The following is a 17,833-nucleotide window of genomic DNA, read 5'->3' as shown; positions in this document are numbered from 1 at the left end:
TATGGCTGACCCAAGGCCATTCCAGCAGGTGCAAGTGGAGGAGTGGGGAATCAAACCCGGTTCTCCCAGATAAGAGTCCGCACACTGAACCACTACACCAAACTGGCTCTGAATAAGTAGCTTTCTGTGACAAAATGCCATCCAGAACTTCAATATGTAGTTTGCTAAAAGAAAATGAAGATGTTACTTTATAATAGCAGCTTTTGGGGAAAATTTTCTCTAAAACATGGTAATATTACAATTGTGATTACTAGTGAAAGCCTTAATGTGCAATCACATGCACACTTTCTAGAAAGTGAGTCTCTGAATTTTGAAACTTTTCCTGTCTAAATATACTTAGTGTGATGTACTGGGAGACGAGACGTGGAGAAGGCAACTCGATTTATTAACAGCACATCACCGAACAGAACAACGCATGCGGGCCGGGACCCGCTTTATATACATGTACCCGGAACGACCTCCCAGGCTGGCCAGTCCAATCCTGGCCAGTCAAACTTCCCACCACTGATGGTGATTGGCGGGGCCTTTCGCGCGCTGTGCTGAGTTGCCTGGGGACTTCCCCCCAGTCGCCTCTGCTCAGCGGCCGCGTGGTGCTTGGGCTCAACACAATACACTACACTTAGGATTGAGGTCTTTTAAGTGGATAAGTAGGCAATTTACTCCTTTCAACTTGGATTGGGCTACAACTCTACAAACTCTCTTCAGTTGTCATCTAGGGGCCTCTTGTAGGTGCCTGGCCCCAGGATGGCTTTGGTAGCTGACCCCAGGGGAACGGTCTTCTTAGTTATGGCCCCTACCCTGTGGAATGCACTCTTGGATGAGCCCCCTGCCCTGCCAGACTTGTTTAGTTTCTGCAGGGCATGCAAAGCTGAATTATATAGTCTGGCCTTTGGAGGGTAACCATGTGTTTGGGCTGTTTTACTAGTGTTATAGTAATAGCCACATTTTAATATTTAAATATTTTAATGTTACTATTTAATATTTGTTGTTTATTTTATGTTGCTTTTACCTTACTGGTTTTAACGTATGTCACCACAGGACCCTGTGGGAGGGAGGGAGAAAAAAAAAGAAAGAAAAAGAGAAAGAAAGAAAGAAAGAAAGAAAGAAAGAAAGAAAGAAAGAAAGAAAGAAAGAAAGAAAGAAAGAAAGAAAGAAAGAAAGAAAGAAAGAAAGAAAGAAAGTTTTTCTGAGATGAAGCACCATTCAATAAAATGGGATCCAAGTAGGTCTGCTCAGGACTGCTCCTTGGAGTAGGAAATAAATAATACATCTGGTTGCTTATACTGTACACTTTACTTCCTCAGTTGTATATTTTAATTCTCTTCACAAGGGCCACTGCATGTTTATATAAATGAAACAATGCTACACCCCAGGGCTTTTTTTGTAGAAAAAACCCAGCAGGAACTCATTTGCATATTAAGCCACACTCCCTGACACCAAGCCAGCCAGAACTGCATTCTTGTGCATTCCTGCTCAAAAAAAAGTCCTGCTACACCCTCAAACTTTTAATATCTCCCCTAAAATATAGCCAGATTAGGAAATAGACATTGTATCTTTAGTTTCCATTAAACACTGAATTATTATATCCTCCAATCTTTCACAAACTGTGATAATGACAATATTGGAACAGCCATATCAAGGCATCACACAGAGGTTTTCTCCCATTTCACTCTGCTGAAGAAAGCTGTCTGTTTCATGCTGTATTCTCACCAACCCTTGTAATGGTCTAAAAAGACAAGAGAGATTTACCAGGGTATACAGGAACAGATGGAAAATACAGACTACAAAAGAACCATGTCAGACATTTTAGAACTGCAGCCAGTACTGGCAATTAAAGGAACAAGGAAGTGATGGATTGTTTGGTTTGGCATTATTCATAGTTATGCGTGAGCAAAATTCTATTTAAAAACTTAAGAGAAGATAACTGTAACATTGCAATCTGGCTGTTTGCTGACTCATTCATTATACCTAGCAAAGGAGTAATACAAACACTTGTTATTCCAATGAAACCAGTGGGCTTATACCAGACATTTTATCAGCTTCCAGGATGACAACATGCCACAAAAGAGAGACCCAGTGCAACTCATTTTACTGAACTTGCTCAGGGGAGGGACAGTGGCTCAGTGGTAGAGCATCTGCTTGGTAAGCAGAAGGTCCTAGGTTCAATCCCCAGCATCTCCAACTAAAAAGGGTCCAGGCAAATAGGCATGAAAAACCTCAGCTTGAGATCCTGGAGAGCTGCTGCCAGTCCAGGGTTGCCAAGTCCAATTAAAGAAAAATCTGGGGACTTTGGGGGTGGAGCCAGGAGACTTTGGGGGTGGAGCCAGGAACAAGGATGTGACAAGCATAATTGAACTCCAAGGGAGTTCTTGCCATCACATTTAAAGAGACAGCACACCTTTTAAAATGCCTTTCTTCCATAGGAAATAATTAAGGATAGGGGCACCATATTTTGGGGCTCATAGAATTGGACCCTCTGGTCCAATCATTTTGAAACTTGGGGGGTATTTTGGGGAGAGGCACTAGATGCTATACTAAAAATTTGGTGCCCCTACCTCAAAAAATAGCCCCCCCAGAGCCCCCAATACCCATGGATCAATTTCCTATTATTCCCTATGGGAATCGTTCTCCATAGGGAATAATAGAGTGCCTAGTAGACATTTCCCTCCCTCCTCCACGCTTTCTAAAGGGGGGGAGGGCCTCCAAACTAGGGAATCCCCTGCTCCCTCCCTCTCAAACACACACACTTACCAGATCTTCCTCCGGACAACTCTACTTCCTGTGAAAACGAAAGCAAAAGAAAGGGAGGGGCCGTTCTCAGAAGCCCTTTCTGCTTCCTTTTTCCTGCCCAGCCTTAAAGGGGCAGACATTTTGCAAACGGCTCAGGAGCTCTACAACATGAAGCCTAAAGGTATGTTCTCACCCCCGCTTCCAGAGTTTTGAAGAGCGGGAGATGAGGCTGCGAACCCAGAAGTCTCCCGCCAGAGCGGGAGGTTTGGGAAGCCTATGCCAGTCTGAGTAGACAAGACTGACATCATGTGTTCACTCAGAAATCTTCAGGATATGAAATATGAAATTATGAAATATTCAGGATAGATATGTGAAAAATTCAAGAAGCACCATGGTTGATGATACAAGACCTGAAGCAGATTATGTGAAACCATCAGAGCTGCTGAGTTTCCATCTATTGACTCACACAACACATGGAGTTTTATTATGGAACTGGAGCTTGAATGGAGAACAGAGGCAGTTAAAAGCCAGGGTTTTCCTGTGAGTAGATACGAGAATCCTGATCATAAATTTACCTATAATTCATTCAGGATGTCAAATTTTCACAGAACTCTCTTTCAAAATTGTGTTTAAGAGCTTAAACAAGAATATCTGGGATAAAGGGTTAAACCCCATCTTGTACCTTGGCATGGATCTAGACTAAAACAGACACAAGGGATTTAATTAATCCTTCCTTGTCTCCAGTTCCCTCCCCACCCTAGGCTTCATCTAAGGTTTTGGGAACCTCATCTGGCATTATGAGAGAAGTGCTGGGGAGACTGCAGAAAAGCATCAGAATTTGCACCCACTGTTGCGCATCATCCAAAAATTGGAAGGATTTCCACAATTCCCCCTTCATAGTAAAACCTCCCATGCTGTGCCCTTCACTGTGCTTGAGAGCCCCCTTATCCTTGGGATAAATCTTTCAGAGAGAAAGGAAATGACAAGACAAACATCCCTTCCATGAGCCCCCTTCCACCTGCAGTAATTTGGACACAAGCTACAGTGTCCTCTGAAGCAGGTCACTTTCTCTCACCCCCTGTCTCTAAAATGGGAACAGTGACTGAACTAAGGAAGGGCTTTAAAATGTTTATCTATATTATTTATGGTAGCAGTAGATGCTAACTGTAAAATCAAGTTGAGGGACCATTTTTTCCAGAGGGTCTGAAGGTAACTGGAAAGAAGGATCACTGCTCATGCTGGATAAATTCATCCTGCATCCACCTCTGGTAAACAGGTTGTGTATATCTTTGCATTATTTCAAAAGCCCACTAGATCTGTTGGACTGTGTGAAAATGCATGTATATATATGATTAAAAAATCAGGTCTCAAATCAATTTCAGCTACCTCGAAGCTACAGTATTGTCTTTCTCTAGCTTCATGCCTCTTTTTAATTGTTAAGGTAAAGGCTTGGAAGTTCAACACATTTTTAGTCCTGCAAAACTCTAACAAATCATTTGTTGTCTTTAAAGTATGCCTCTAAACACTTTTAAGTGTGCTTCTACAATCGTTCTTTTGTATATATTTTAAACAGATTTTAGTTTTTCAGAACAGAACAAATTGCCTTGACAAATCTAGGCCAGTAGGCCAGTCTACAGTTGGCTGAGTTACAAGTTTGTATAAATGACTCAGCTTGCCTAGAGCTATTACACAAGTTCACACATAGTTATAGAACTCCATTAGGTATATATAATGGGTTTTTAAAAGTTCTGATAACTTAGACAAATGTTTTATTGTAAAGGTAGTCCCCAGTGCAAGCACAGTCGTTTCCAACTCTGGGGTGATGTTGTATCATGACGTTTTCACTGCAGACTTTTTACAGGGTGGTTTGCCATTGCCTTCCCCAGTCATCTACACTTTCCCCATAGCAAGGTGGGTACTCATTTTACCAACCTCGGAAGGATGGAAGGCTGAGTAAACCTTGTGCTGGCTACTTGAACCCAGCTTCCACCAAGATCAAACTCAGGACATGAGCAGAGGGCTTGGACTGCAGTACTGCAGCTTTACCACTCTGCGCCATATTATTTAATTGGCCATAGCAATTGTGAATGTGAAAAGAAAATTTCCTCTATAATGGATTTGCACTAGTCTTCTGTTATTAATGGCAAAAATGACCATTTCATTGTATTGAAATACAAATTCAGATTAACATTTTATAGGTTGGCAGCACTTTTGGATAGGGTCTGTAGGTCAGAGTCACACTATGTCTGGCCCATTTTCTAGCACAATATCATTGCCTTCTCTGGGACTCAGTGAACCAGATGCAAATCCACACCAAGTTAGTTATAGGGATGTGCACAAACCAGGAAAATACAGTTTGATCCACAAACCAAACCCCAAACTGAACCAGGAGGGTCATTTATGAACTGAACTGGTTCATGCAGTTTGTGGTCCTGGTTCATGCAGTTTGTGGGGATTCAGGGGTCCTCCTTACAGTCCTCCTTTCTCCAAGATCAAGGACAAAGGGTGGTGATAGGGGAGGAAGTATCCCAGAGGCACTCTCTCAGCTGTGGGGTGCCACAGGGAGCAGTCCTATCCCCAATGCTATTTAACATCTATATGTGCCCCCTTGCCCAGATTGTCAGGAGGTATGGACTGGGTTGTCATCAATATGCAGATGACACCCAGCTCTATCTATTAATAGGCGGCCAGTCTGACTGTACCCCGGAAAATCTAGACCTGGCTCTTCAAGCCGTGGCTTCTTGGCTCAGGCTGAGCCGGCTGAAGCTGAATCCAACGAAGACAGAGATTCTCTATCTGAGTCAGGGTGACCCGGGGAGGGAGGTTTGTCTGCCGGCTCTTGACGGTGTGCCATTAATACCGGCCCCTAAGGTCAAGAGCTTGGGCATGCTCCTTGAGTCCTCCCTCACAATGGAGGCCCAAGTAGCAGCCACTGTTAGAGCCGCCTTTTTTCACCTTCGGCGGGTGTGGCAGCTGGCCCCATTCCTGGAGCACAACGACTTAGCAATGGTGATCCATGCCACGGTTACCTCAAGAATAGATCACTGTAACGCTCTCTACATGGGGCTACCCTTGACGCTAACCCGGAGACTACAGCTAGTGCAGATCGCTGCAGCACGGCTGTTAATGAGACTCCCTCGATGGGAGCACATTCAGCCGGTGCTGAAAGAGCTACACTGGCTTCCTGTTGTGTTCCAAGTTCGTTTCAAGGTGTTGGTACTGACCTTTAAAGCCCTTTATGGTCAGGGACCTGTCTATCTGCCTTTCTCCGTATATTCCCCAGAGAGCACTGCGTTCAGGGACGAAAAATCTACTGTCCATCCCAGGACCAAAAGAAGCCAGGTTGCATATGACACGAACCAGGGCTTTCTCGGTGGCAGCGCCAGAACTCTGGAATGCTCTCCTGGAGGCCATAAGGGCCCTGCGGGATCTGCCTACGTTCCGCAGGGCCTGTAAGACCGAATTGTTTCGACAGGCCTTCAATATCTAACTGAGAGAGAGCTGCCACTGGACATCATATAGAGCACCAAGTAAAGTACTGGTGGTCACCACCGAATTTTCAGAACTGCCTATATTGTACTGTATTAACACAGCACCATGAAATGGTTTTAAATAATTTAAATATGTAATTATGTTTTATATGTTTTATTGGTTTTAATGGTAGTAATGTAATGTTGTGAGCCGCCCTGAGTCCACTTGCGGAGAGGGTGGGATATAAGCTTAATCTAATAATAATAATAATAATAAGGGCCATAGTCCCTTTAAATGGGATTTACAGAAAGTTCAGCTGTTTCCGGTTGTCTTGTGCAATCCCTTTAAACTTTAAAGGAACTGTAAAGCAGCACAAAAAAACAACTGCATTGTGGGGAGGCGCTTCCCATCCTGCAGCTGTTTCAGGCTGTCCTCTGTGGAACAGGGAACAGAAAGCAGTGGTGGTTTAAATGGCTCTGATTCATTTAAACCAAGCAGCTGAGTGGCAGGGAGCTCTTAGCCACTCAGGTGTTTCTTGTGAATAGCAGAAAGCCAGTCCTCCAAGACTTACAGTAGGCAACGTAATAAGGCAACGTAATAAGGGCCTGTAAGCTCTTGGAGGATTGGCAACCTCAGGGGTATGTGGCCTAATGTGCAAAGGAGTTCCTGCTACAAAAAGAGTCCTACACATTGGGTTAGTACCAAGGATGCCTTTCAATACAAAGTAACTTCCATTCACAGAATGGCTGCGTTACCCTTCACACTATAACACTGAACAGGAAAGTGAAACTAAATCCAATTATATTCTTTCATTTCCCAAAGCATGAGAACAAAACTCACCTGTTATATTACTGTGTGAACTCTGGCACAAGCACTGACAACAGCTCTAGTGGCTATTTTTCTTCTGCTCATAGTTTTCTGTATCTGACCTCAGTATGAGGCACAGTTGCCAAAATGGTTGGCTGCCAGTACCATTTTACTGTGTGTCAGTAAAAAGGCATTTCCAGAAACAATGCCCTGAAGTGTAATTATGCAGAATTTTAACACATCAAACAAATTATTGGTATGTTTCCACATTATAAAAAGAATGGAATGAGTCATGCCTACTAGGCAAAAAAAAAAAAATCAGGGGATATAAATAAACTAGGACAAGTGGCCTTATGAGTTTCTGAACATTTGTGGTGAATGCAGTTCAAAATAAAAGCAATATTAAAAGGAATAAGGTAAAAATTAATTGAAGTGCCAGAGAAAATTCCACTTTCTCAGACACACCAGATTTTAGCCTCCAGCATGCCAGGGGAAGGTGATCTAGAGCAGGCCCACAGCATACAAGGATCTCAGCACCAAGGCTTTTTTTGAGCAGGAATGCAGTTCCGGCTAGCTTGGTGTCAGGGTGTGGCCTAATATGCAAATGAGTTCCTGCTGACCTTTTTCTATCAAAAAAGCCCTGTCAGCACATATTGACTATGAACAAGTCCAAAGCTTTTTGGGCGGTGTACCCTTCCATGATCCTGGGAACTGACCATCTTAATAACTGAATTTAGTATTTGTTAATGAGAAAAGGATCATGTGATGTTTATTTATAAAGAATTCTTACTTATACTTTAACCAAAAAATCCAAAGTACTTATCAGGTGTTGCAGAAAGTTTCTATGGTTAAATGCTTTTTAAGAAGTTGTATATATTTTTATTCACATACATGGCCTACCACCATCACCTACAGCCTACTCGTAATAATTATGATAACGCTTACTGTGAACAGATGCATGCATAACTTACACAATTTGTGTATTATAATTGTAACATATTTTCAGAGATTGGTATTAATTATACAGCCCATAAGTTTAACTAGGCTTCCCAACCCTCCCGCCCTGGCAGGGGACCCCTGAATTTGCAGCCTCCTCCCCCGCTCTCAAAAAATCTGGGGGTGGGGGTGGGAGAGAGAACATACCTGTAGGCATCATGCTATTGTAGAGCTTCTGATCTGTTTTTAAAATGTTTCCCTTTAAGGCTGCACAGGAAACAGGAAGGGCTTAATGGGAAAGGGTCAGTAACAGTTTCCATGGAGAACGGCCCTCCCTTTCTTTTCCTGTGCAGCCTTGCTTTCGTTTTCACAGCAAAGTTCTGCTGGAAGAAGACCAAGTAAGTATTTGTGTGTGAGAGAGAGGGAGGGGGCAGGGAGGGGGGATTCCCTGGTATGGAGGCCCTTCCCCCCCTTTAGAAAGCGTGGGGGGGAGGGAAATGTCTACTAGGCACTCTATTATTCCCTATGGAGAACGATTCCCATAGGGAATAATAGGGAATTGATCCATGGGTATTGGGGGCTTTGGGGGGGCTATGTTTTGAGGTAGAGGCACCAGATTTTTAGTATAGCATCTAGTGCCTCTCCCCAAAATATCCCCCAAGTTTCAAAATGATTGGACCAGAGGGTCCAATTCTATGAGCCCCAAAAGAAGGTGCCCCTATCCTTCATTATTTCCTATGGAACAAAGGCATTTAAAAAGGTGTGCCGTCCCTTTAAATGTGATGGCCAGAACTCCCTTGGAGTTCAATTATGCTTGTCACATCCTTGTTCCTGGCTCCACCCCAATGTATCCTGGCTCCACCCCCAAAGTCTCCTGGCTCCACCCCCAAAGTCCCCAGGTTTTTCTTTAATTGGACTTGGCAACCCTAAGTTTAACTGAGTACAGCTCTTGTATAGAAATGCACATAAATTAATTTTTCAGAAATGCTTGTATGTCACTGAAAACTGGGACAACCCAAGTAGCTTTAAATATACAATATTGTTAGTGTCTCAGCAGAACATCTTCCTTACCAAATTCGATTAAGTAATAAATTATACCAGTCAGATTAAGACTGAATGCTTTGGTTAGTAAAAAAACAACTCAGCAAGATTTGTTTCAGTGATAACTGCTTGATATTTTTTTTGTTTACTTGCCATTTTTATCTTCACTTTCTGCTGCAGGCTAACACATGCTACTACTCTGAAGCTATTTTCTCTAGGTAGACAGATTTCTCTTGAGTTCAGCTGTAATCCTGGGAGATCTCCAGGTCCCCCCTGGAGGTTAGCAGCCCTAGGCCTGGCAGCAATTGCTGGATGACTTGAAACCACCCAACTTCCATGACTTAACTAGGCCTGGCTGCTTGCTTGAGTATAAATGGGCAGTCTTTGCAGTGGAGGACGGTAAGCAGTGGGGTGCCGCAGGGCTCGGTACTGGGTCCCATGCTCTTTAACTTGTTCATAAATGATTTAGAGTTGGGAGTGAGCAGTGAAGTGGCCAAGTTTGCGGATGACACTAAATTGTTCAGGGTGGTGAGAACCAGAGAGGATTGTGAGGAACTCCAAAGGGATCTGTTGAGGCTGGGTGAGTGGGCGTCAACATGGCAAATGCGGTTCAATGTGGCCAAATGCAAAGTAATGCACATTGGGGCCAAGAATCCCAGCTACAAATACAAGTTGATGGGGTGTGAACTGGCAGAGACTGACCAAGAGAGAGATCTTGGGGTCGTGGTAGATAACTCACTGAAAATGTCAAGACAGTGTGCGTTTGCAATAAAAAAGGCCAACACCATGCTGGGAATTATTAGGAAGGGAATTGAAAACAAATCAGCCAGTATCATAATGCCCCTGTATAAATCGATGGTGCGGTCTCATTTGGAGTACTGTGTGCAGTTCTGGTTGCCGCACCTCAAAAAGGATATTATAGCATTGGAGAAAGTCCAGAGAAGGGCAACTAGAACGATTAAAGGGCTGGAGCACTTTCCCTATGAAGAAAGGTTGAAACGCTTGGGACTCTTTAGCTTGGAGAAACGTCGACTGCGGGGTGACATGATAGAGGTTTACAAGATAATGCATGGGATGGAGAAAGTAGAGAAAGAAGTACTTTTCTCCCTTTCTCACAATACAAGAACTCGTGGGCATTCGATGAAATTGCTGAGTAGACAGGTTAAAACGGATAAAAGGAAGTACTTCTTCACCCAAAGGGTGATTAACATGTGGAATTCACTGCCACAGGAGGTGGTGGCGGCCTCAGGTATAGCCACCTTCAAGAAGGGTTTAGATAAATATATGGAGCACAGGTCCATCAGTGGCTATTAGCCACAGTGTATGTGTGTATATAAAATTTTTTGCCACTGTGTGACACAGAGTATTGGACTTGATGGGCCGTTGGCCTGATCCAACATGGCTTCTCTTATGTTCTTATGTTTAACAACAGTGACTCTCTGAAGAAATGCCTTTTTGCCTGGGAGACTGGAGAAGGGCAAAAGGCTGCACCATGCATTTTAAAAGGTTCCTTCCCCCCATCACCCTTCCCCTGGGCAGAGACCAGACTGGGAAGGAAAAAGTCCATCCATGGCTTTCCAGGCTCACCTCATCTACCTAGCTAGAGACAATGGGATGGGGAAGTTCCCCACTTCCTCCTAGCCAAGAGCAGAGATTTGAAGGGATAAAATCCTACATAGTCTATAGGAAGAAAATTCCCAGAAGATCTCCAGAAAATGCCTCTTTGACCTGGTCAGCGGGCAGAGTACCAGAGATGACAAAATCTCCTTGCAACAGGAAGGCAGGCTCTTTTCCTGGGATAAAAAATCCATGAGCACACACAGACCTCTGCTCTCACAAGGCAGTCATTTTGACCATGTCCTCCCCTGGAAAGCTGAAGGAAACTTCAAGGTATTGGTAACTTTGTAGAGAGCTAGAACTTCTTAAAGCTAAAGGGGCCTGTCCTATATTTTAACATCTGATAGGGTGTGCAGAGGGAGAGAGGCAGAGAATTTGAATTCTCCCCCTTTTTTTGTATTCCTTGTTCAGTGTGGTGCTGTGCTAAGTATGCTTTAAACATTTTCTTTTTAATAAATACTTTATAACTTTGGATCCTGGCCATAGTTCTCTGTACCACATAGACTTCCTCTGGCTTGGACATGCTATTTTAAAAGTTGCACTGGGGAAAGATAGGCAGTTGGCAGGTGGCTATTCCTCCAGGGTGTGCAAGGCAGTAAATTGTCCCCATGTCACCCTGGTGCTGAACTTGGAAGGGAAGCCAGGAGCCCTGGCCCTCCCAGTGGGCAATTTTATATGGTCATGTGGTGGTGGCAAACTAACCCTGAGAGTGAAAGAAAAGCCCCTCCAGATGTGGAGAAACACCTAGGAGAGCAGGGTGGAATAGGGCCTGCAGGTCAGAGCAGGCATGTTCCACAACAGACCCTATGAAAACCAGTGTGCTGTAGTGGTGAGACCTTCAGAGTAGAATCTGGGAGACCCATATTCAGATCCCCATCTTGGTGTGGAAGTTCACTGAGACTGATTTCACACTAGGCTTGTTCCAGGTGGAGAGCCCTTTTGCTACCAAGGCTTCTCTCCGTTTTCGCACAAGTTGCCCTGGAGCTGCAAGATGGCGCACCACTATTCTGCAGCAAGCGAGATCTTCTTACAAGAGGTCTCTACTTGCTACGGAAAAGCAGTGCACCAACTCGCAGTTCTGCATCAGCTTATGTGAAAATGGAGAGAAGCCCCGGGGGCAAAAGGGCTCTCTACCCAGAACAAGCCCTAGTGTGAAATCAGTCTGAATGATTTTGAGCCTGCCATATACTTCTAGCCTGATCTACCTCACAGAGTTGTGGGAATAAAAAGGAGGAGAAGAGAATAATGTAAACTGCTTGGGAGGGAGGCTTGTGGGAAAAGGTGGGGTATAAAGTAAACAAATAATAAATGCAGGTGAGGATGGGGGCAGATAAAAGGTAGGCTGGTGAATAGCTGAAAAGGAGAAAATAAGGCAGGGGAAGGGGAGAGTAATCGCAGTTGCCAGGAAGAGGGAAAGAAGAAATAGTGTGGGAAGGGGAATACAAGTGTGGCCCCACCCAAGTCCTTGAGAGTTCCCTACCATGCAAGTGGGCCTGGCCCAGTGGCAAGCACTACCCAACTTGGCCACAGCTTTCCTAGGTAGAAGCTGCTGGGATGGGGGGAGAGGAAAAGCTTAAGACAGAAGGGAAGATAGAGTTGGCTTTTGGGTGGAAAGGAGACAGGGTTGCCAACTCCAGATTAGGAAATCCCTAGAGATTTGGGGGGTGGATCATGGATAGGCAAAGTTTGGACCACCATCAGCTGCATCAAAATTCATGAAAGTTTATGGTGGTACCTCAGTTCACAAACATTGCTTCACAATCCACGAACCAGTCAAAGTTTGTGATAAACTTTAGTTTTTCAGTTGGTTTGTGCCCATCCCTAGACATAGCTATGGATATTCATGAATAATTTTGTACAACTACATCTAAATATTTCAAACCATGTTCTACCTTCTGTCATTTAGTGTGGATACTCCCCTTGACAACCATCTCTCTCTCTCGGCTTGGCTTCGCGAACGAACGAACGAAGATTTAAGAAGGGTGCAATAGTCCACGTCTGCTGCAGGCTCGCTGGTGGCTGACAAGACCAATGCGGGACAGGCAGGTCCGGCCACAGTGGCTGCAGGGAAAAGTCTGATTTAGGGTTGGTGCTGTAGCAGTGCGATTCTTCCTCAATCTCCTTTTGTCCTCAAGACCAACTATGCGTGCGTTCTCAAAAGAAGAGACAGCCTGGTGGATGGTGTGCCTCCATGCTTTGCGATCTGAGGCTAGGTTAGACCACTGGTGATGGTTGATGCGACAGGTGCAAAGGGATTTCTTCAAGGAGTCCTTGTACCTCTTCTTTGGTGCCCCTCTATTTCGATGGCCGGTGGAGAGTTCGCCATACAAGGCAATCTTGGGAAGGCGGTGGTTTTCCATCCTAGAAATATGTCCTGCCCAGCGCAGCTGCGTCTTCAACAGCAGTGCCTTGATGCTGGTAACCTCCGCCCGCTTGAGAACTTCAGTGTTGGTCACAAAGTCACTCCAGTGGATGTTGAGGATGGTGCGAAGGCAGCGCTGATGAAAGCGCTCAAGGAGTCACAGGTGATGACGGTATAAAACCCACGATTTGGAGCCGTGACAACCATACTACTATATCAAAACATAGGTGTTCTTCTGAACTGAGTGAAGAATGTGGGAGAATATGGCACTAGATATGGGAAGGTTTGCCAGTCCACACCTTCTTGTCCACATGCTGTCTAACCCATATTTCCAGGAACACTTGATCAAAGCAGCTTCTTGAAACTCCAGAGCAAAGAAGGGAAGACCACAGAAGGAGACTATGAGGGGGACAATGCCATGTGGGATGCTCAGGAGTGGGGGGGAAGAAGAAAGAAACCCATGCAGTTTGAGAGCTGGGATGGAGCAAATAATCTGTGCAGGAGATCCTGATACATATTACTATGCTATTCAAGAGTTCTTTCCCTTGCCCTAGTTCCACTCAGTGTAGCATGCCTACTTACTGACTGACTTTCTCATTTACAAAGTTCTTAGTTTTCCTTCACTCTCTCTAAATTGCTCATGCAAAAGATTAGCAGCACAAAAAGTCTGCTAATTCCACTTATGAGGCAGAGTTACATTTCTCAAAGTAACAGCACTACCTCAGTTTTCTCAAAACAAAAAAACGAGCACCTTGCAGCTTTCCAATCAAGAAAAAATTAAACAGCAGGTTATTAGGAACTGCCACCTCTGGGGCATGTGGGACCCCACCCCCTTGCACATTTACATCCATGTTAATCCATTTCAACACCAGAGCATATAAAATTGCTCATCCGGCTAAATTCTTTACCCAGGACTTTTTTTTGAGCACAAACGCACAGGAATGCAGTTCTGGCTGGCTTGGTGTCAGAGGGTGTGGCCTAATTTGCAAATGAGTTCCTGCTGGGCCTTTTCTACCAAAAAAGCCCTGTCTTTACCAATCAGATGAGATTTTCTACAAATAGATAGGTCCCATACCATTTTAAAACAGCCTAATATTTAGGGCTGTGTTTTATATTTGACAGGAACAGTTTGCCTAATATTGAGGTTGAGCATGTAAATATCACAAGCCAACTGGCACAAATCTAGTTGAGCTGGTCTGAAACAACACAATGTTGATACTAACCTATTAGAAGTTCCCATCATGTGTTTAGAAAAGGCAGCTTCACATCTAAGCATTTTCAACTGTGGTCTTTGAAGCAGACAGTTCTGTTTATATTTACAATATGCACTTGAGGTATCCAAAGTCATTTCTGGGTCTTAGGGAGGGTCATGGTAACAAATTAGAGAACTCTTGGAGATACGTTATAGATGATACTGCAATCCTTTGGTCTTTAGGCTGACTTCCAAAGCACAGCATATTGCAAGGTTCACAAAACCCTCCATCATTCCCAGGAAATAGTGCATATTACAGGACCTGTACTATATTTACTCAGGGATTTGTCAGTACTTGGCACTGCTGAGAGATTTTCTCAAGGGCTATATAAATAGAAAATGAGTGTGTTCAAATAAATTCTGTGAATGTGTTATTCCCAACCAAGCCTTAACAAAGTTGCATAGTGCACAGCAACAGACAACTATGGCCACATGATGTAATGCAATACCCTATTCATAAACTATCTATGTACTTCTGCCAAGAGACTCCAGGGTAGGTCCCCTTTAAACATGACTCATGTGCATAATAGTGCAGCTAAAACTAGGTCATCAGGAACAGGATGGTTATGAGCCAAAGAACCAATTATGAAAAAAATTATAGCAGAGAGCTGGATCATGTTATGGTGCCAGAAACACATACAGCCAAGAAAAGGGGTTCATTTCATTCAGAATTCACTCTCTCATAGATCATTGAACAGCAACAGACTGACAAAAAGAAAAGATGCATATACCTTCTGGTGATATTTATTATACAGAGATACAATGTAGCCTTCCATTTTTCTCTATCTCCACGGATGTGGCACTATGATAATGTACAAATGGTTTCTTCTTGCTTACATCTGTATTTTCTACTTTCACAGGCCTGAGTAAATGCCAGACATTTCTTTCCCTGCAGGACTTCACAGAACATGCTTCTATCTATACTAACAGCAGCATTTCTCAGAAGGAAGATAGCAGACTTCTTGTAGGCTGAGCCTGTAACCTACAGAGTTTAGTCTCCATAGCAACTGTGGTTTGCGGAAGTTTTTCTGCTGAATCTGCAATTTGCTAAGCACCACAGTGATAAAACTTGAGTGTAGAAGGGCAGCCATTCAGCCAAAAGCTTTCATTTTTCTCAAGCCTTTCCCATGTGAATGCTTTCCAATCATCTATTGAAAACAAGTTTGACTTCCAAATTTTTTCAGTGTAAAAATGTGTATGTTTATTTAGAAGGAATTAATGCAACTGTATTCCTCATTTTCACTCATAAACCTCAAGTTTATTTTTCTTTTAATTTTCAGCATAAATATATTTTTATTTCATGGACATGGAGAAAAAAAAGCCACATTGAATGCCAAGTTTTACAGATCTACCCAAGTTACAAAAACCTTCAGTGAATAGTGAGACATAACTCCACAGTTAAATCTGTGTGTCGTGTGCCTCAATCTGCAATCAGTTCATGTTCTGTTTTCATCATTGTTCAGTTCTGTTTTCATCACAGTTCTTACCATATCTCACTGTAGTGCAAATTCTATGCGAAAATGAGTTCCATAAGTATTCACTGGGGTGGCCAACTTGTGACATAAAAGAACAGTCCTCTAAGCATAGTCAATCTGAAACTTACTGGTCTTTTCAGCTCCAGTACTGACACCTGACCAGGCAGTTTGCACTGGTCAGCCCAGCAGAGATGTTCAGAGCAATGGTTAAAGTCGCCCATACATCAAAGGGTTGTCTGATACCCTATCACTTCAGGATGTCATGCATCCTGAATAATCTAACATCTCCGAACACCTTAGGCTCTCCTTTTCACGGTGGGTCAATGGGTGCTGTCAGAAGTTCTGGCGCTCATGTTCCCTTTCTTTTCTCCCTGGGGTTCCTTCTTTCTCTTGAGTTGTTCTATATTTCCCCCCAAACCAGATTTACATACTGTGCAAAACAAAATGCCATAGCAAAAAAGAATGTCTTGTGGCATTTTAAAGATTATCAGTGCCTTCCTAAACAGTTACAGCCTTCAAATATAAGGATATAATTCTGCTTAAGAACATAAGAGAAGTCATGCTGGATCAGGCCAATGGCCCATCCAGTCCAACACTCTGTGTCACACAGTGGCAAAAAAAACAACAAAAAACCACCCAAGTGTCATCAGGAGGTTCACAAGTGGAGCTAGAAGCCCTTCCACTTTGCCCCCCCCCAAGCACCAAGAATACAGAGCATCACTGCCCCAGACAGAGAGTTCCAACAATACACTGTGGCTAATAGCCACTGATGGACCTCTGCTCCATATTTTTATCCAATCCCCACTGGCTATGCTTGTAGCTGGCTATGCTTGTAGCTGCAACCACCTCCTATGGCAGTAAATTCCACATATTAATCACCCTTTGGGGGAAGAAGTACTTCCTTTTATCCATTCTAACCCGACTGCTCAGCAATTTCATTAAATGCCCACGAGTTCTTATATTGTGAGAAAGGGAGAAAAGTGCTTCTTTCTGTACCTTCTCTATCCCATGCATAATCTTGCAAACCTCTATCATGTTACCCCGCAGTCGAAGTTTCTCCAAGCTAAAGAACCCCAAGCGTTTCTGCACTTTTGCCAGTGCTATAATATTTTCTTTTGAGGTGTGGTGACCAGAATTGTACACAGTACTCCAAATGAGGCTGCACCATTGATTTATACAAGGGCATTATGATACTGGCTGATTTGTTTTCAATTCTCTTTCTAATAATAACCAGCATGGTGTTGGCCTTTTTTTATTACAGTCACACACTGTCTTGACATTTTCAGAGAGTTATCTACCATGACCCCAAGATCTCTCTCTTAGTCAGTCTCTGCCAGTTCACACCCCATCAACTTGGATTTATAGCTAGGATTTTTGGCTTCAATGTGCATTACTTTGCACTTGGCCACACTGAACCTCTTAGTGCTTAGGATGGCACTGATAAGCATATACTTTGGTATGGTAGTTACAGTGTCCAACTATGATATGGGAGACCCAGTTCAAATCCCCACTCTGCCATGAAGCTCATTCAGGGATCTTACACCAGCCACTCATTTGCAGCCTAACCTATTTTACAGGGTTGTTGTGAGGATAAAATGGAGGACAGCAGGCCAATTTATGCTGTCCTGAGCTCCCTAGATGAAGGACTAAATGCACTTAAAATGCACTAAATAATTACATAAATTAGATGTGTATGCATATGTATATATAGAGAGAAAGGAGGGGGGAGAGAGTGTCGGAGAAAAACCAACAACAAATAGAGAATAAAAAAAACTAGTGAAATACAAAAGTAGCAGCGTCTCTGACATTGCTCCACAGTCTAGTTTGTAACTGTACAGTACAGTAAAGTACAGTAACTGTTCACAAAATAATAAAGAGTCCAGTAGCACCTTTAAGACCAACAAAGTTTTATTCAAGGTATAAGCTTTCATGTGCTACACACAAAAGCTTATACCTTGAATAAAACTTTGTTGGTCTTAAAGATGCTACTGGACTCTTACTTTATTCTTTTGCTTCAGACCAACACGGCTACCCACCACAAAAGAAACAACTGAAACCACCACAATCTTCCTAGACTTCCTAGGTAATTTACCATCTGTGGGAGGATAAGCAGCAGTAAAGATTTGAAGAAAGACTACTGTA

At 43.4% G+C, this 17,833-nt stretch overlaps 1 protein-coding gene across 1 annotated transcript in view; it reads right to left on the bottom strand.

The window, feature by feature from the left end:
• The window catches only part of PLEKHG1 (pleckstrin homology and RhoGEF domain containing G1), a 250,879-nt gene that overhangs the window by 179,289 nt on the left and 53,757 nt on the right, over positions 1 to 17,833 (bottom strand). The window lies entirely within an intron of this gene.

The sequence above is a fragment of the Heteronotia binoei genome, chromosome 1 (genome assembly GCF_032191835.1).
Source record: "Heteronotia binoei isolate CCM8104 ecotype False Entrance Well chromosome 1, APGP_CSIRO_Hbin_v1, whole genome shotgun sequence".
NCBI classification, from domain to species: Eukaryota; Metazoa; Chordata; class Lepidosauria; order Squamata; family Gekkonidae; genus Heteronotia; species Heteronotia binoei.
The sequence above is the reverse complement of the archived record's forward strand: the minus strand, read 5'-3'. Positions and strand labels throughout refer to the sequence as shown.